Source organism: Rhinolophus hipposideros (genome assembly GCF_964194185.1).
Source record: "Rhinolophus hipposideros genome assembly, chromosome: 18".
Lineage (NCBI taxonomy): Eukaryota > Metazoa > Chordata > Mammalia > Chiroptera > Rhinolophidae > Rhinolophus > Rhinolophus hipposideros.
This window is the reverse complement of record NC_138064.1, coordinates 6,123,873-6,144,331: the sequence shown is the minus strand read 5'-3', so window position 1 is coordinate 6,144,331 and position 20,459 is coordinate 6,123,873.

The following is a 20,459-nucleotide window of genomic DNA, read 5'->3' as shown; positions in this document are numbered from 1 at the left end:
CTGGTGCCTGGCTCTTAATCAGCTTCTTTCTAAATTTAATTTTCCTGTTTCCTTCCGTTGCTCCACTGAGCCCTTCCTTAATTATCAGATTACAGTGTTCAGCACGATTCCTGGAATTGTTCATTTTGTCAACCAGAAAGAAAACAGACCTTTGATATATGTAAGACTGTGCCTTCTCATTTAATGATTCTCCAATTAGTGTCCCAGTCAATCTCAGGAATTGCACGTAAAATAACCAGTGAGCGAACTCGCCTTCTGTTCTGTTCTCTCATCTCTTCCTACCACCAAATTTACCCATAACTTGCAAAGCAGGACTTTGGTGAAATAGCCAGTCATGTAGCATCATGTGAATATCAGATCATTGTGCTTAGCTCTCTTACTTGGTGAGTCTGTCCTACTCTCTTTCTGTGTAGAACTACTGTGTGTGTACGTCCCGATCTTTGCCCCTGTGTCTGGCAAATGTTAATTTCATTAATGAGATAAGTAGGTGTTATGGGTTCCTGAGTGCCTGGAAAGTACTTTGGCCAAGAAAATCAAAGCAGTATGTCGAGGCTGGCTTCATGGGTGTACAACCTGAGCAGCCACAGAGGGCCCGTGATCAGGAGGGCCTGCCTGTGATCTAATGATCTCGTGGTGTTGTTCTGTAGTGCTTCCTTTTATCTTTGAACTGGTATTCTGTGAATGAAGTTTGATGGGACAATGGAGCATGTGTGTGAGCACGGGAGATTGACGCAGCGTCTACGCCCACCGTTCTGGCCGCTTCCTTTGCATAGAGTGTTTGTGATGCCCAAGGCACAGGATTCTGATGGAGCCATGTGCCTGGTATTCAGCAAGACAAATAGTGAGTACAAGGTGGCACATTACCTCTGCACTGAGTAAGTGAGTCCACTCATGGTCTGGGGTGCTGTGCTTTCCATGTGAACCAAATTTGATTCAAATGCAGTAAAGGGACAATGGTGTTCTAAGAAATATTAATGACTGTGAAATAATAGGAAAATATATATAATATTAACAGGAATGAATATATATGAATAGGAATGTGTGTATATATATATATATATATATATAATATTAATAGGAATGAATAGATGGATGGATGGATGGATGGATGGATGGATGGATGGATGGATATATAGATAGATATAAATATATAAATATAAATATAAATATAAATATAAATATATATATATATATATATATATATATATATATATCCCCAGTTCCTGGCACAGAGCTCCTAAAACCCTTGTCATTTCCTAAGTGGTAGAAGCACTAAGAACCTCTTTTGTTTTCATATTTGGTCTTTGATCCCAGTTGCTAATACAGAGCTTCTAAATCCCTTACAATTTCCTGGTGACAGGAATGTCCTTTGTTCTAAGGGGTGTCTCTTGGTGACTCCTGGATAGCTTCAGGATGAGGACTGGTCACCAGAGAGACCCATCCATGATTAGAAGCTTGGAATGTTCAGCTCTACCCCTCATGCTCCAGGAAGAGGACAGGGGCTGGAGATTGAGTTAATGATTGATCATGCCTATGTGATGAAGTTTCCATAAAAATCCCAAGAGTGGGGTTTTTAGAGCTTCCAGGTTGGCAAAAACTTCCCTGTGCTGGGTGGGGGGTGGTATACCACTACTCCACGGCGACAGAAAATCCTTTGCTTGGGACCCTTCCAGATGTTGCCCTACACATCTTTTTCATCTGGATGTTCATCTGTATCTTTCATCATATTCTTTTAGAATAAACTGGTAAATGTAAGTGTTTTCCGGAGTACTGTGAGCCCTTCCACCAAATTATAGAACCCAAGAGGGGCTTGTGGAAACCCCAATTTATAGCCAGTCTGTCAGAAGCCCAGGTGACAATCTGAGACTTCAGATGCCCAGGTGGACGTGTGGGCAGTCTTGTGAGACTGAGCCCTGAACCGTGGGACCTCCTGATAGATACATTGTAGGACATCCAGCTCGTATTGAAGCATTACTGGTATGAAGACCCCTCTCACCCATGCCCCACACACATTTGCTGACCAGACGTGTCAGAAGTGAAGTGTTCTGTGTGAGTAGTAAAGGAGAAACACCAAGAGTATTCTTCCTGTGTGATGACCAAGGAATCCTGTCATATCCTTTCTTACTCATGTCACTTCCATGTGCTAGCCAAGCATTGCAGCTGAAAATGATGACACAGAAGGCAAGGACAGTAGGGCAACCACAGCTTCTTTTCCTTTCATCCCTCCTTCACTCCTCAGTAAGCTTAAAGTAGAGGGTGTTGGTAGAATGCATGCATGTGAAAAAGTGAAATACAGATAGCCGAGCTCATTTTGTGCAGTATTTCTGCTGTTCTGCTAAGAAGAACATGCCTGCATTTACAAGCTACAAAATACGAATTGTGCAATTTTGTTGATTCTGGAATTTAGATAAACACTCTTATATTTGCATTTAAAATAAGCACTGCACAATATAAACAGCAATGGTAACATTCATCCTAATAATCAGAAATTAAAATTTTTCTTTACTTAGAACGACATTCAATAGCAAATTTAGAAACACCTTAACAAGTCAGGAGAAAGGCCAGAAAGAAAGAGTAAAAGTTGTTTTAGCACCTTTTATAGCACTCGGATCCTGCTGTTTGGACAGGAAGCCCCCATTTTCTTTTTACTCTGGGCCCTACAGAATGTTCTCAGGATCACTTCTATTTGTTCTTTCTTTATCATGGATCCCCCGAAAGTGTTTGTGGCTCCCAGAAGAAGCTGTGCGATAGGTTACTCTGCGTGAACGCCCAGTATGCCAGGCTATATTATATGGCTGACTACTCCAGTGCACGGGAGGGCAGTCTTTGTGTCTTTCATCCTCCATAGAGGGAGACTCCATCACAGGGGCCCTTGCTGTGTGAGTCTTTTTGCCTTGCTTCTCTTATCCTTCCTTCATTCACACTGTAGGGTGGCCCCACAACACCTTGATTGCTAGCAACCCTTTGGAGTCAAAAATGGAGAGGACTTCCTGCGTGTTTCAAATGAGGCGTCAGTCCTACGTAGGCTGTCGGCAGCTGAGAACGCAAGGTTGGAGTTTTACAGTTACTGATTGTGGTACAGCACAGTTTGTGAATGTCAGGGCACTGAGCCTATAGCAGCTTCAGAGAGAGAGAGAGAGAGAGAGAGAGAGAGAGAGAGAGAGAGAGAGAGAGAGAGGGAGAGGGAGGGAGGGAGGGAGAGAGGGAGGGAAGGAGGGAGGGAAGGAGGGAGGGAAAGAGAGAGAGAACATGTTTTAGTAGTGGCAGAAGACTGCGGTGGTGATCTTTTTTTCTTCTCTACTTGTTTTCAACTAACATCCCCAAACTATGAGAAATTTCTGAAGATTGTTTTCTTCATTTGAAGACCATAGAGTATATAGTCTAACTTTTACAATGTTGATTTCTTCTGATTATGAAAGACTACTTTGGAAAATACAGGAAAAACTATGAAAATGAAAGAAAAATTGCCTATAATTTTATACAGTTAACTAGTATTAACATTTTGGTGTATTTTCTTTTTGTCTCTTTCTGTCTTCATTTCTCCCATTTCCCTCATTCTCTCCTATCTTCTAGTCCTTCTTCATATCCTTCCTTCCTTACTTCCTTTTTTCCTTCCTTCCTTTCTTCCTTTTGTCCTTCCTTCCTTCCTTCCTTCCTTCCTTCCTTCCTTCCTTCCTTCCTTCCTCTTTCTCTCTGTCTCTCTCTCTCTGTATCTGTCTCTCTCTCTCTCATCTATCTGTCTATATATCTATATATCTGTATCTATATCTATCGATACATAGATCTATCTATCTATCTATCTATCTATCTATCTACCTATCTATATGTATATGTATGAGTATCTGTATCTGTATATGTATATCTATATCTATATATGATCTGTTGGATTAAGCAATGACCATTCTGGTACTTTCTGCAGTTTTAATGTTTAGATTGTAGTACAATCAATTCTATCAGTTATGTGGTGACTGAGAATGTTAAATGATCCAAAATAGAATAGACTCAGTCAAACTGATATCTGTGAATAGACACAGCTTTAATCATTGCAAGATTAATCAGTAAGGTGTTAACATAAACCAATAAAGCAAAGGTACTTCAGATTAAGAACTTTATATCATTTAGAGTTTCACCCTATTATTCTTTCCATGCAAGTGCCCTCGGGCTTTCGAATTAATTGCATGTGATTTAAAAAGGTTTAAGATGAAGGCAACACACTCAGCAGAAAGCAAACTTGACCATTGCTATCTTACTTTAATTAATCTCTTTATTCAGTTCATTCAACATCTGAATCAAAAAAGTAAAATCCTGTTCTTTTGAGTTGAGGAAACAGTTGAGTTACAAAGTAATCTGACATAGAAGGGATCAAGGACGGACTATAAAACATAGAATTCCTAACAAGTGGACCTGAATTGAAAGTCCTTTTATACCAGGTTTTCACGCTTCAATGGCAGACTTTTCTTCCAGGTTCCCTGGATCCTGCCCTTCACCCCTTTGGGGTTTGTGATATAAAGCTTTCTCCCTTTCACTTACAGCCTAGGCTAGCATTCTAAAAATGACCAGGTTCTAAAAGCCATTCCTTTTTTAACTCTAAGAATTTAAGGCTCCTTTAGAAACCAAAATCCTCTCGAGACAACTGAAAAGTGTTCTCTTTTTCCATAGCAACCCTCTTATTGTGTATGGGAAACTCGGTTGGTTTCTAAGGTCTTTTGTGGCTGCATTCATTCACTTACCCTAAGAAGGGCAGAATGCCTACTATGTGCCAGGCACTGTACCACATGAATAAAAACTATAGCCTTTTCCCTCTGGGAGCTCATTGTCCGGGGAGAAACAGACATTCACCATGTGATCAAAATGAATTACCATATGTGAAAATGCTGCAAGGAGAGTGGTTGATTCTAGAAATGCCTGTAACAGCCACAGAAAGTAAGGGTGTCTGTGAGGTCGAAAGATGAGTAGATATGTGCCCTAGGAAGGGGCAGGGGAAGAAAGAGCCTTTCAGAAAAGGGAACTGCACTGGCAAAAGCTGTGAGGGGAGGCAGGATAACACGTGCATAAGAGTCATGACCTGATCAGAAGCACATTTACAGAAGATCACACTGGTGACAGCAAAATAGGTGGGTCTCTAGCTCCTAAGCTGTGAGCTTGTCTGGTTTGGTGGTGAAGTCCCTGCTATAATGAGCCCCAGAGATGACACAGATTTAAAATGTTGTTAAAGCTGTCCAATAATACACTGTATTATTTACAGTACATTTTACGCAGAGCATGAAAATAGAAAATCTTTTTTAAAGACTTCAACATGAAAGGCCCTATGGGACAAACCACATTTGACAGAGAAATCACTTCTGAAGTCTGGTGAGGAAAGACAAACAAAGCAGCTGCAAAAATGTTCCAGTCAACAGCCAATGTGTCAGACTAGGATGGTGGTGGTGAAAAAGGTTTGAGGGAAGCACTGTTCTAGGTACTAAAGACGCAGTGAGCAAGAAGGACAGAGTCACTGCCTTCGAGGGACTCACATGTGGTGATGCACACACGTGATCCAGGCCCCAGAGCACACAGTGACGTGTAAGCACCCAGGGCACAGACCAAAGAATTCACCGGACAGGGCGCCCACCTGTGAGTGCCATGGGAAAGTTTTCATAGGGGTAGGATGCTGACTCTTAGTGTTGAAGAGGGACTGAGAATTCTCGAGGTGACTGTGAGAAGTAAAAGCCAAAGAGACAAAGAGAGTAAGTGAAAAGATGTAATGCTGGGGGGACCGCCCAGTACTGCAGAGCCATGTATTCCAAAAGCTGGCTTGGGGTGGCATTTTCCCAAGTCTGCAACAAAAGGAGGAGAATGAGGGTAAGGAGAAGCACACACACATTTTCAAAGACACACAGATTTCCCAGCTACCAGAAATTGACAATGGACAAAGTCTTTGCCTGTACGAAGCTTACATTCTAATAGGGAGACAACTAATACATGTATAGTGAAAGGGACTTTCAAATAGAGATAAGTGTTTTGAAGTAAAGTGTACAAAAGTGACTGGAGGTCATGTTTTAAATACTGTGGTAGCCATTTCCGCAGAGGTGACAGTTGGAGACCGGAATGAAGTGAGGAAACGAGTCACGCCACTGTCTGGATCAATATCTGTTTCTAGTAGAGGGAACAGCAAGGGCAAAATCTAAGAGGCAGGAACGGGCTTGGCATTTCTAAAGGAAAGAAAGAAGAACCGTGGAAGTAGAATAAAGCCAGTGGGAAAGAGGGCAATAAAATATGAGTATGAAAAGAGAGCTGGGGACCAGATTATATAGGTCGCATCTCTGCTTTACATTGTCATGTAGGAGACCCAGATAGGGAACTTGGATTTCATTCCATGTTGGAAGAGAGCAAACCTAGCTCTTTGTTTCCCTGGCTATATTATTTGGAACACCTGAGAAGAGAGATGTTCTTTTAAAAAATAGTGTTGTCCTAAAACAGGTGATGAAGTCCAGCTTGCTGTTCCGCCTGTGTGTCTTATGAGTAGCATGGTTCTTCCGTAAAGAAAATCTGGGACAGGCTGTAGCTGCCCATTGTTTCTTTGGAGAAGTGAGGCTGAGAAGCAGCGTAAAGGACCGGGGAAGGGAAATATGGGATGTTCAGCCTCAGGTGCTTCATTGAGTTGAGGGTCAAACTCGGGATCTAGAATTCTGCAAAACCCCATTTGGGGTTTGACCGCTAGAGAATGTTCTCTCTTTAGTGCTGGGCATTATTCTTTAGCTAATTTGATTGAGAAAAACATTGTTTTCTGTAGTCACTTTATGTGTTTGAGCTGAGAGTCAAAACCCCCCTGTCTTTGTGTCGTGGGTGGTAATGTGGCAGCTCACTGACACGAGGCTGGAGACCTAACCGATGTCCAGGCAGGTCCTAGCACCTGAGATACTGTAGTCAAGTCATTCCTGATTTTAGGATCCATTTCCTTATTTAAATTTAAAGGGCTTGGAATAACTCAGATGGTTCCTATTCACTTGGTGTTTCTGTGGGTTACTTTCAATGTACATCTCCTCTTCTACACTTGTGTCATGCTCTTTTAAAGACTTCAGAGAAGGATGTTTAAGCTAGTTAAGTTTTGCCCTGTTAGACTGGGGTGGGGGACATCAGCTGAGTCTTTCTTGGTGTTTTGGGTCTTCTGATACTCTATGGGTTGCTATCCCTCTTAGCTTCATTACATGTGAATAATTTCCATTGCCCTAGATGTTCCTACATAAGATACTGATAAACACAGGGCATAGAAATTCTTTTGTATTTTCGTCCTGGGGAAGAAGTCGAGGTGACAGAGGATATTACATTTCACAATTCTATGTACTGTGAGGAAGCACAAGTGGAATTAAAACAGGCACACAGCACTCCAATGTTCATTGCAGCTTTGTTTACAGTGGCCAAGACATGGAAACAACCAAAATGTCCTTCGATAGATGAATGGATAAAGAAGTTGTGGTATATATACACAATGGAATACTATTCGGCGTTAAGAAAAGATGATATAGGAACATTTCTGACAACATGGATGGATCTTGAGAATATAATGCTAAGCGAAATAAGTCAGACAGAAAAAGCAGAGAACCCTATGATTTCACTGATATGTGGTATATAAACCAAAAACAAGACAAACAAATGAGAAACAAGAACTCATAGACACAGACATATTTTAGTGGTTACCAGAGGGTAAGGGGGGTGGGGGGAGGGAGATGAGGGTAAGGGGGATCAAATATATGGTGATGGAAGAACTGACTCTGGGTGGTGAACACACAATGGGATTTATTGATGATGTAATACGGAATTGTACACCTGAAATTATGTAATTTCATTAACAATTGTCACCCCAATAAATAAATTAAAAAAAAAAAACAGGCACACAGCAATGCCTAATAGAAAAAAATGTCTAATAGAAAAAATGTCTAATAGAAAAAAATGTGCCTAAATACCAAAACAAAGTCTTAACAACACTTTTAAAAATTCTCAAAACAAATGAGTAGTCTAAGGTACAATAGGAGAACTATTAGTTTGTTTTTGTGTGTGTGTGAAGAACCATTTTTTATGAGTAACAGTGGTAGACATTAAGGCATAATTTAATAGTTTGGAATCTAAGAAAGCTTTTTCATTCTACATTTCCTATTAGACAAAGAGTTGTTTTGTGTGTTTTTTTAAACAAAGTTTAAGGGAGTTGAATTATTCTCCAGAGCCTAATATCTGCCAAACAGCTCAGTACTCTTTTAAATTTAGCTCAACTCTCTGTGAAATAGTAATATGCCACTCTTGACCTCCATTTTAATGGAAAGAAGGATTTCATTAATACCCTTTCTTAACAACTGCTCTAATTAATATGTACTAGTCAAAAGAGCTGATTTACACTACAAGATTTCATAAAGAATAGGGACTAAGTAATCCTGAAATAAAAGCTTTATCTGAATACACAGTGCGATGTTCAACAATGCATACTTAAAGTGAATTTCTCATAGGGGAACATCCAGCCCAAATTCCAGTGCCAAACAAATCCACTGGCAAAATGTAAAGTTGTGTTTTCTATCATTAGGAGGCTCTGCTGAAATGAGATGTGTTTGAATGAAGGCCAGGTAAAAAGAAATGCAACTTCTATTTCAGGGGGATTGTTTTCAAACAGCCCAACGCCCTTCAAAGGCATTGCAGTAATTGGCTTTATTTGAGTCTTCTTACTGCTTCACAAATAAGCAATGGGAGAAAGATTGGTGACTCTTATTTATTTTATATCATCTTCTTAGAAATTCTATCTGAAACAGATTGCTTACCCTCCCTCCCCCCTCACACCCGCTCCAAAAATCAGTCTGCAGCAACACCAGTCAAATAAACAAAAATTCTAAAACTTTCCAAATCTCGCTTTCATTCTATATTTTAGGATGATAGCCACATCTGCCAAAGAAAACCCTGAATATAAAGAAGATAATAAAAAATATGGGCTGTGATTACTCAGTGAAGATAGAATGTGTAGATTCTATTTTAAGGAAAGTCCCTGCAGTGTTTAGTTAAGAAGTCACCATATGTAATTTCCCTTCATCTGTCATCTGAGAACTCATGCCTTTGTAACAATTCCAAATTCCTCCTCTTTGAATCCTCTCGTCTTCATCTGGTAATATGTGAAGGATCTTGAATCAGTTTTCTCTCTGAGAAGATAATCTCACATGGAATTTTCAGAAAAATTCACATGACAAATCATCTGATGTAATCCATAAAGGTTGTTATGCTTGCTGCTGGGGGGTCATTCATCTAAGATGAAAACATGATTCCTCCCCTTGTGAACGGTACAGATAAGATCAGCAAGGGAGAAAAATAAACAGTTAAATTAAAGAGAAACCAGAGTGAGCTAAACACTGCCACACATACATCTAGTGATGGGGAGTGAGCTGTGAGGAAGGAGGTGAATCAGAGAAGCTTCATGAAGGAAAGGGCTTACCAGTGGGTCTGAAAGGATTTGAGTGGGAAGGGACAACCCAAGTAGAATAATCTAAATAGAGGCAGAGAAATTGGAAAGTGGGAACTCGCTCCAGACAATGAAAAAGAAGCTGGGTTGTCGGATGTGTGACATTGAGGGGAAGAGGTGAGAAATAAACCTGGCACACTGGCTGGGTCACGTGTCACATGCGTTCAGATTAGGATGAGGTCCTTTGTGTGATGTGACTGCAGATGACCCCTCAAAGGTGTTGCGTCCCCGTGACGAGGATTGTGGAAAGCGAGGAGGGCAGCACATGGTTAAGAAAAGACAGTAGCCACGAATAGAGTTTAAGCAGACCAAGGGACCCCCAGTCTCAAGGACTGGAAGCTCCAAATCGACCTCGCATCAGCTTTTATTATTTTGGTGGGGAAGTAAAGGAGATAAAGCTTGTCGATCTCAAGATCTGTGAATTCCATACATCATAATAGGGAACCAAGTCAAGTCAATCGCCCTTGCATGTAGGCAGCTGGACCATAAGTCTCAACTTCCCCAAGGGACAAAACCTATATGCATATGAGTAGATGGAGAGCACCTCATTGAATCACTTCCCTTGCAAGTTTCAGGAAGGAATGCAGCCACAGAGGCTGAGGCTTTCCTTAGCCTGAGGAAGGTGGGGGCTGTGTCCACCTCTGTGAACCCCATGGGTTCTTCTGTTGGTCCCCACGCGACTGCGTCTGGCTTGAGTTGTTCCTTCCGTGAGGAATCTTACTTGTCATTGGCTGACCAGCCATCTTTCTGGGACCAAACAGGGAGACATAAGGTGCAAACACAAAGGTTTAGCGAAGTCCCTGAAAGGATCCATCTCACAGACTCTCCTTTCTTTAGGGGCAGGTAGAAGGAAACAGATGGTGAGGCTGCTGCGTGGTGACACAAAGGAATGGCATAAGCACAGCCATGTCATCAGAAGATGAATCTGAAACTGGGAATTGGTTAGATTAACGAAGGGACAAGACAATGGCAGAGCAAACAATTAGGGAGTAAATTAAGTTATTTCAGGTGAAAGTAATGAGAATCTTAGACTGGGGACAATGACGGTACAGTACGTATCTGTTGAAGTTAGGGTTGTTTTACAGCCTGATTCTAGAAAGGGATTTGTAAACCTTGAGAGATTATTTTATCCCAGAGGATAAAATTTTAAAAAGATTTAAAACATTTTAGATGTCTTCCTCATTCTCCTGTTGGATAATTCAAAATGATCTCATTTTCTCATAGGCTATTTATATCAGAAATGCAGCCCCAATGTGTCTATAAGTATTCAAAACATAAGTATATAGCTCATGATAAAAATGTAGGCCTCTTCCTGTTTATATGGATCTGTCCCTTTCTATGCAGAAAGCATGAAGTACTCCTCTGATCTTGTCTTTTCTTTGCAAAAGAGGTCTTGTTTTCTTTGTTGTCTCCCAGGGTTGAGGTGCATTTTACACAGTACCACCCCATGAAAATCATATGCTATTGGGAGTCCAACAGCAGCAATCCAAGTGACATCGACTGATTTGGCACAGGTTACTATGAAGAAAATATTTCACCCAACTTAACTGTTGTGCTACTGCTAATTTAAATGCCAACGTGTACAATCTTTACAACTTAAGCATAAGTGAAGCGTCCCAAAGTTTCATTATATAACCCCACACAAAGATTATAAAAGATGACTGATGCCATATGATTTTCATTTAAATATCTGTGTGTGGATAATCATTGAGCTGAATTGCTGTTACAGTGTGACAGAATCATCATTCCTCAGAAGTTTTTATTAATAAACTGTAAGCTTTGGCTCAAGGGCACAGTAACCCTCGTATCAAATTAATTTAATCATCAACATAAACTAATGAGAAATTAAATACTGTGTTCAATATGTTTTAATTCCTGCCTCATACATCTCATGACTATAGATTTCCTTAAATGAGTTAATTTATACAATGAAATGTCATACTAGATATAACAACTCTTGTATTCTTTTATAACTTTATTATTTTGGGGTAGGAATTATCTCATTTCTCCTCTATTTAATTGGTCTTTTTTTTTTTTTGGACTGTGTTTGAAAGTAATTCTTTCTTGAATAAATACCTTGTTTTATAGATATACATAAAAATAAAAATCATCTAACAATTGGAAATTCAAGACGTGGAAGCAATTTGTACTCTACAGTTTGCATAATATTTTATTGTCATAACAGCTCTACTGCCCTATACTGAATAGTATATCCATGTCGCCCTACAACTTATGCATGAGACATTATTTGGAAATAGGATCTTTGCAGGTATAATCAAGTTAGGATTAGTTCATACTGGGTTAGAGTGAATCCCAAATCCAATATGACTGGTATCTGTATTAGAAAAGAGGAATTTCAACAGAGACACGTGGGATAATACCACGTATGATAGAGGCAGAGACTGGTGATGTGTCACTCCATTGCCAAGGCTAGCCAGCCACCACCAGAAGCTAGAAAGATGCAAGGAAAAATTCCCCCTTTGGAACCTTCAGAGAGGGCATGGTTCCACCGACACCTTAATTTGGAATTTCTAGGCTTCAGAACTGTAAGAGAATGAATTTCTGCTGTCTTAAGTCACACAGTTTGTGATCATTTGTTATGGCAGCCCTAGGAAGCTAATACATCTAGGAAGAAGCGAATTTTACCCATATTTATTGAGAAAGCATCTGTGGGGAAAATGGGTGCTTTTTGACCGCCCACTGCATCAAACAGCTTTATGCAATGCATTTTGTATAATCTTCATAATAACCTACAAGGCAGATATTAAAAACTAAGGAAACAGAGACTCAACAAAGTTAACATTTACTGTAGTCACTCATATCTTTTCCTTTCAAAGCCTTGAGCTCTTTCCCTTGCTTCAAGCTGCCTTGGAAATAGTACAAACTGTTAACAGCAGGAGGTCCAGCCTGGTGTGTTTCTCTGTATTGGGTTGCTACGTGTTAGGTGAGCTGTTACATAAGATAACTCTAAGTCTTTCCCAATTTCTGAGGTTCTAGAAAAGACTCACCAGGTCACTGAGAATTCTAGAATATGACTGGATGTTAGAGCTCCTACTAACCTAGGACACTGGGGCAAAACACATAGACGGCCTCCCCACAGTGCAGAGTGGAGAGGCAGCACTTACAAGAACTCAAGAATTCGTCATTCCTTCCATTTAATCCCTGACCACCTTACCTGCTCCCTAAAGGCACAGCAAGGAATCCTTGGCTACCCTTCCATTTGAATTCATGACTTTTAAAAGTTTTCAGTCTCTAGATGGGAATTTTCATATATATATAAATTTTTCTGTATTGCATATGTCATTGATATCAAAATTCTTTTATCTGTATAACATGTACAAATGGATGATGGGTCAGAAGGGCTCGGTTTGAATTTTGGATTTGCCGTAGATTAAGACATGATGTAATCTCTTTACTTTGATAGCCATATCTATGAAAAGAGAAGACCATTATTTATTCAGCAGGCATCCATTGAGCTTTAATATGTACCAGGGGCGCGAAATGGAGAAGACGAAATGGCGATCAGTGCTAAATGCTATCTGTCTCTGTTAAATTTTTGTATCATTTCCTATTCTGACATTCTGGAATATTTTGTATATATGAGAAAAACATCTTCTCAACTATATTCTACTGTTGTATTATTTAACGGGACCGTTTCGAAAAGCTCTTTCCCTCCATTTATTTTTTATTTCTGTGGATATTTAGATAAGAGAAGCCAGGCAGTTACTCACTGATAAACACAAAGAAAAATGTTCAATGTGACAGAGTCAACATTTGAAATCCAGCGTTTGAATAAATATTTATCCAGTATATTCGTGTATGAGGTACACCCCAAGTCAGAGTGGTAGCAAATGGCACCATTCCCAGATCAAAATAACGACAAAGAAGAATGTTAATCACGTCTATAGACTCAGGCTAATTTGCAAAATGAAAGGAAACTTGTAAAATTTTGAGTTAACACTTCAGATTAAACTGGGCACATTCAGGGAGTATGAATCACGTTTCGATGCCTTCTTTTTTATAGTTCTTAGATTCCTGGCATATGAAGAGGTTGAACACTGAGTGCCTTCATGGAACTACAGAATAACATCAGAACCAGATTGAATCCTAAGAAAATATCATCTAGTTTAATTCCTCGGGTAAACTGTCTGAAGTCCAGAGTGGATTAGAGACTTGCTTTCAATGAGCGTTTCCCTCATTGAAAGGCCAAGAACAGCCATGAAGTACACTGCACATGTCCTTCTATGTGCAGGTTGAATAGAATAATCTATTTTCTGTCCATCAGTCTTGTGAAAGGAAAAAGTGTTTTGTTTTGTTGGGTATTTTTTTAAACTACTTTTCACATATATCTGTATTTATGTAGGGAGTGTTATGAGTTTTGGTCTAAAAAACTTAGGGAACTCTTTCATGACTTTTTCCATGTAATAATACCTTGTGTGATTCTTCTGTCATTCTGTTAGGTTGGCTCAGTTACAGAGTTTATGCTCTCTCACTTATCTGTATCTGTAATTATGCATCTAGAACATGACATCTATTTTTTTCTAGTATAGTTCGTGCATTAATATGGCACAACTGTGTGGCATTATCAATTAAACGTGTGATATTTCACATTAGAGGTTAATTCTTCTCACATTTTTATTTTATTTTATTTTATTTTTTAGTGGCAGTTACTACCTCAAGGTGCCCAAGACATATTTGGTAAATGATGTTATTAACATTTGTGAAGCTACTTAAAAGTTTATTTCTCCAAAAATAATGAGAGTTTATTAACAGTCAAATAACATACACTGGGCCAATTATTAAAAAAAAAATACCCTCTAAAAAGCACTTTGAAAGTAATAATTTCCAGAAATGCCTTTTCTATGTGTCAATTGTTAAACAGCAAATACTATTCCATTCATGTCATTATATAGCAGCTTATCAAAATATCTATTAAGGAAGAATTAAGGTGCAGTTTTGGAAAGCATAGTCAACACTATATCACTTTTATGTTAAAATAGAATACACAGCTATTGGTTTCATAAAGGAAGTCACTTACAGCAAAAATGGGCAAAAAAATATTTTTGACTTGGTAGAGATACATAGAAAAGATTGATTTTTTTAACTAAAGGGGTGACCTCCTTAAATGTGCATATGAATCTCTAAGTGTTAATCATATTTTTATGCTTATTCAAATCATCATAGATTAAAAATGGTTCAGAACCCTGCCTCTCAGTGAATATTTCTGGAGCATAAGTTAAAAAGGAAAAAATCCTGAGATGCACAGTGCCCAAATCTCTTCAATCAACAGTTTTATAAGCATGAGACGAGCACGCTCCTTTTTATATTCTGGCGTAGACACTGGCCATGTTATCTGAACTGTAGATTAATTCAAGAGGTTTGCTTTCCTCCCTCTCTCCACCCCCCTCCTTACTGCCTTCCCTGCCCCCTCCACTCTCTGACTCTCTTTTTCCATAGACACACCTATTGTGTATGTTTTATTGCTTGTTGGCTTTCTTCTTACTGCATGTTCTTTTTTGGCATCTTACACTTTCCGCTTTAGATACGATGATATATCATAAGAAAACACCATTGAGATTGTTTTCTTGATTTTTAATGGAAAAAATATCAGAAATCATGTAATAAAGTCTGTCTTTTTACGACAGTGTGCCCTGCGCAATAGACGCAAGGAAGTCAGGTGGTGCAAGAGCTGGCTCAGTACCTGACCATACTTTTTTTTGTATTTTAAACGTTTTTATTCCCTACCAGAGATATTAATTTTGTCTTTTGTCATCTATATTTTCCAGTTGCACCTGTATTTAACACTGCTCTGATCTCCTGAAGATATTTACTGGTTGCTTTCCTAAATCTAAGGATTTTATGGTTTTAGCCTAACCATACATTTTCAAATCTAAGGCAATTTGTGAATAAATCCAGACTGCGATCAGCCTGAACTTACTTCAGAACCCAATAGCCACATTTAACGTACAGACAAAAATCTGATTATGAAAAATAGTATTCAATGAGAGGTATTACTTAGATTACAAGATTATAGTGATTGAATGTTTATATATGTATCCTGGTAAAATGGCATATAGCAACAAAAAAATTTGGCAAATACAAAAAAAAAATTGTATTTTCAATTTGTGTTTCTTTGGAGTTCACCAAATGAACTGACTGAATATAATTGTAGCTAGTCATTTCATGACTGAAAGTTTTACTTTAATTCACATATTAGAGACAAACCTGAATCCAGGCAAATCATTATTGATTCAGAATCGTGGACTAATGTCCCCAAGCTGAATATGCTAATATATGAAAACTATAATACTTTTTAAAAGATCTCCAAAATAATTTTTAAATAATGAGATTGTACTTAGATTGTCCAAACCAGGTGGGAAATCATTATTAAAACTAGCCTTTAAATATATGTGTGTAAAATGAGATATTATATATTTTTAAATGTAGTAGATTGTAGATTTTATGTAAGAAGATGTCAATAATAGAAGATCTTTCCCATGTTATATTATTCTAATTCAAAAGGAGAGTATAGTGTTGACCCTAATAACCTTGCTGATATATCGATTAGAACAGAAAATGTGTGGACTGTTGGAATATGTCAAGATTTGATTATAATTCACATTCTAGCCCTGTCATGCTGAGTGTCAGGCAAATTCTTAAACTTTGTCCTGCTTTACTTTCTTGTTCTGCAAAAAAAAACGTTTAATAATAATTCCCACCCACCTATCAGAGGGTTATTTTATGACTTACTGTGATACTTGGCACAAAGTAGGTCCTTAACAAATGCCTGAGAAACGTTGGTGGACGTGCGTACGAGGGTGAAAGAGTAGGTGTGCCAATAACGTCTGCCTGCCTAAGTATTTGCCTAAGTTTAAGTGTTGAGTCAGATGATTATGCTGCTTCAGATCCCCTGAGGTCCTTTTCAGTATTTTCTCATAATTTCATATTTGAAGCAACAGCTGGAGATCCCAGAAAGAGCCTCTCCGCCCGTGCCTGAGTGCCCATGTAGCTCCAGGGGACACCTGGTTTCTTTCAATTTTCACTCGGGACCATGTGCTCCAGAGTATTTTCTGTGATTTATAGCTGAAGTACCTCGATCTATGTCTGTGGGACAGCTAATTAACCCATTGACTTTTACAATCTCAGTTTGCACACACGTTTATTTCATATGCTCAAACATGTGAAAGCAGGGGTCAAGACGTGTAAAGGGTCTGCGACTTTCCCCCTATTTGAAAACCAACAAGAGAGCTAGCTCAGGTTTCCTGGAGGGTGGCATAGGCATACGATGCCTGGGTTAAACACCAAAGTGTCATAACTCGCAGCCCAGTGGGCACAACAAAATTTGGGTCTCCTTGTCCCTACGTCCTACGGGAGTGATGCAAAAGCAGATCCCGGTGGCTGCTGTACATAGAGTATGTCTGAGTAACCTCAAACTTTTATAAGGGGATTGCAAGCAAATCTGGGCCCCCAAGGGGGGCACTTTGCAGAGAAAAGCCTGCTCACGCCCACGCTCATGGGATGTGCAGACATGCACGGCCCGTTGACAATGACATTGTGAGAGGGTTGCAGACATCACCACACTTCCCCCAAAATACTCTGACATAGATCCCCTAAGATTGAGGATTTCTCCTACGTGGCCACAGCACCATCCTCACTCCCAAGAAAATTAACATTCGCAGTTTCTTTCTCTTCCATTTTTGTTCCCTTTCCTCTTATGCTGGACTCTGAGTACTGTTGGTACCTGCCAGTCCGTATGATGGGGACTAATTTACTAATTGACTGATGTTCTGTGTGGAGTTGTCTGGTGAGAAGCGATCATTCATAAATCTATTTAAGATCTCTGTTATATCCTATGGCATAACGCGAGAGGATTGAATAGGCAAAACTTGTTTTTGCTACAAAAGAAAAAAAGGGTAGATGTTGAAAAATGGTTGCAAACACAGGAATAGCAGCATCAATAGTAATAGCTGGCATTCGTGAAGCTCCTATTATGTACGCATCATGATGCCAAAGTTTTACCTCATTTACATAATTTAGTTAGTCATTCTTAAAGGAATACCATGGAGTTTTCATAGATGAAAGAATTAAAGTCACTCCCTCAAGGTCAGTGAGTAAACAGCAGACTCAGTCCTGGGCCCGGCCTGCAAAATTCAGCAGCCCAAGTGCTCACACTTCCGGTATCACACCCGTCACCCTCTGCCATGGGAGTTAACTAGCGTGAGCTTGCTGTGCTCCATTAGCACAAATCATTTCCACGAAGCCATCCACTCTTTGAAAGAGGGCCTCTTGGCTCTGTGGCTTCCCACTCCATTTAGAACTGTCACTGTATCCAGGACTTGAATACGAGAGATGGGACGTGTTGCCAGAAGACACTCAACGTCATTAGAGGTCTCAGTCTCAGAATCAGACAAACAAAATTCAAATTCTAGCTTCTCACTTACCTTGGGTTGGAACTTGGCAGGTCAGCTGTCCTCTGTGAAACATGAATGGCAGCGACATTGGCCTAGAACAAAGTCAGTGCCCAAATATGCCATCGATGATTCTTCACTGGGCACCTGTCCCTGAACAGGACGCTGCCCCAGCTTCCCTACGGGGGAGTGAGAACAAGCAGAGCAGCCCAAGCCGGAGGCAGCGAGGTTGTGCGGGTGTCAGGATCCAGGCATATAGAGGTTCCAGAAGCGCTTGGCTCCCTCCGGGGATGACAGGCACACAGCGCAGATATAAAGCAGCGTGATTTAGTGACTGAACTGCCATGACCCGACTCTGCATAAATCTTCCGGTGCCCAGGACTGGGGAGCACTCCTGGGAATGCTGACTCAAATGCTTCTCTTTCTGCACTCTATTCATTTTCTGTGTAAAACACCTTTTAATAACCCCCCTCCGATCTCCTGGAGTGGAGGCAGCCACAACAGACTGGCCTCGGATTACATTCACTCCATTTGGCTGAGGCTCACCTCCTAATCCACAGGCATGAGATCTGAGGGGGCTTGGGGGTCCCGCTGACAGTGCCACTGCAGCTGGAAGCCCCGTCCCACTCCAGCCACGTTCTGAGCTTTCCTCACCCTTACGGTGGATCAGTTCTGCATGCTTGTAAATTACTAACGTTAACAGAAGATAAAAGTTTCCTGTGCTCTGGTGAATGCTAGGCTTTTCCCCCCTGTCCGCCCTTAATACTATACAAGGGTAGCTGCTTCTGAAGACTATTCCATTGGCCTGATTTCAACCTGTTATGGCAACAAAGGATCCCAGGAAATGTCCCCTCAAGAATAATTTCTAATAGAATCTCTTGTTCCCTGTGATTAGTGGGAAAATTCACAATCATTAACCCCAAACTTGGGGTGACTCATGCCTCCGCTGTCCGGATGTCCTTTCCACATTCCTGAAAGTCAGATGACGACATGTTTCTCAAAGGACCACGTTCTAGAACTTTATGAGTTTGACATGTCTGATTATTTTACAATTTCCTTCCATGAGATTCTGGAATACCTTTCCCAGTGAAGTACACCACACCTACCAGCACTGATTTCCACAGCAACCTCAGCCACATACGTACATGGTATACATTTCATTACATGGATTCCAGCTGTGGACTTATAAGAGGAAAGTCGGAAATGACATAAATTCGGAAGTGAAACTGTGATCAGCTAATGCAATAATGTTAAACTATGTTTTAGTCATCCATTCCTGCGTTCAAGCACAATATATCATGTGGAAGTTCAGAAAAAAAGGTTAAAGGAGAAGGACTCGGACCAAAGCAGAGTGGCTGTAGCTCTGAGGGTGGAGCCCAGAACTGGCCAGTCCATACCCTCCCGTCAATCATTGCTGACCTTCTGCTAAGTGCTTAGGATACAGAAATGGCTGTGGTCCCACCCGTCCAGGGGCTTGCAGTCTAAAGTGGACATACTTCATCATTCAACGGGTTCAGTATTCTAATTGAAGTGTGCTTGGAGCCAGTTGGACTGCAGAGGGGTACAGTCTGGGAGCTGTAAGGAAGGGCTCCCTGTAGGAGTTGGTCTGATGGTGGACTTGTTTGAATAAAACCACACTGGAAACATAAACAGGACCCAGAATCGAATGGGCTGGTGGACAGTTAAGGACCTCAGCTTTGAGGTCAGGCTGACCGGGTTTTACTCCCAGCCCACTGGTTACCAAGGAGGCAACTTGGGCCAGAGAGACTTAACCTCAGTACTCGTCTGTCAAGAACTGAGGTTCACACTTGACTCAAGGTGCTCCAGATATGAAAGAGTATATGCACGATGCTGGATCTCATGCTATGTGAAGACTCTTCTATCGTTTATTCTCCTTCTGCCTCAAGCTGATGATGTTGGGTGATACTTGTTTCTAGGCACAGCACCACGAAAGAGGAGACTGCTTTCGAAAAAGTATCTTTGAGACGCTGCTATTTCAAAATCTGCCACTTCATGCCCTTTGGGTTGAAGAATAAATGCTTCAAAAGTGCAGGCTTCTGGAATTGCTACCGACCCTGCAGAAAAGCTTTTTAGTGTTTAGGACTTTTTTTTTTTTTTAAATCTACCCTCTAAACTTGGTTGTTAGAGAATAAGCCTGATGTCATGAGTCATTTCTGCAACATTTTGTCTTATAATTTGAGAGGCACATAAATTCAGGAACAAAGGTGATTATTGATAAAAAGGAAGTGGTAATTCACACACACACACACACACACCATTATTGCTTAATGTGAATCAATTGTGAACATGTACACAACTTCCATTACTGGGCAGTTGTAATTCTTTATATATTTTGATTATGTCTGACATAGATGACACAGTTAAATTGCTGTCAAAAATTTTTTTAAAGAAACTATTCAGAAACAGATAAACAGGTGGGTATCCTGGGCTCTGTTTCTGACTGGGACAGTTGTCATTTTCTTTTCGGTTATTTTAAATGTATTACCATGACCCAGAATAAAATCCCACAACGGAGTCTCTCTCTTATCTCTGTGTATGGAGAAGATGAGTAGGATTTT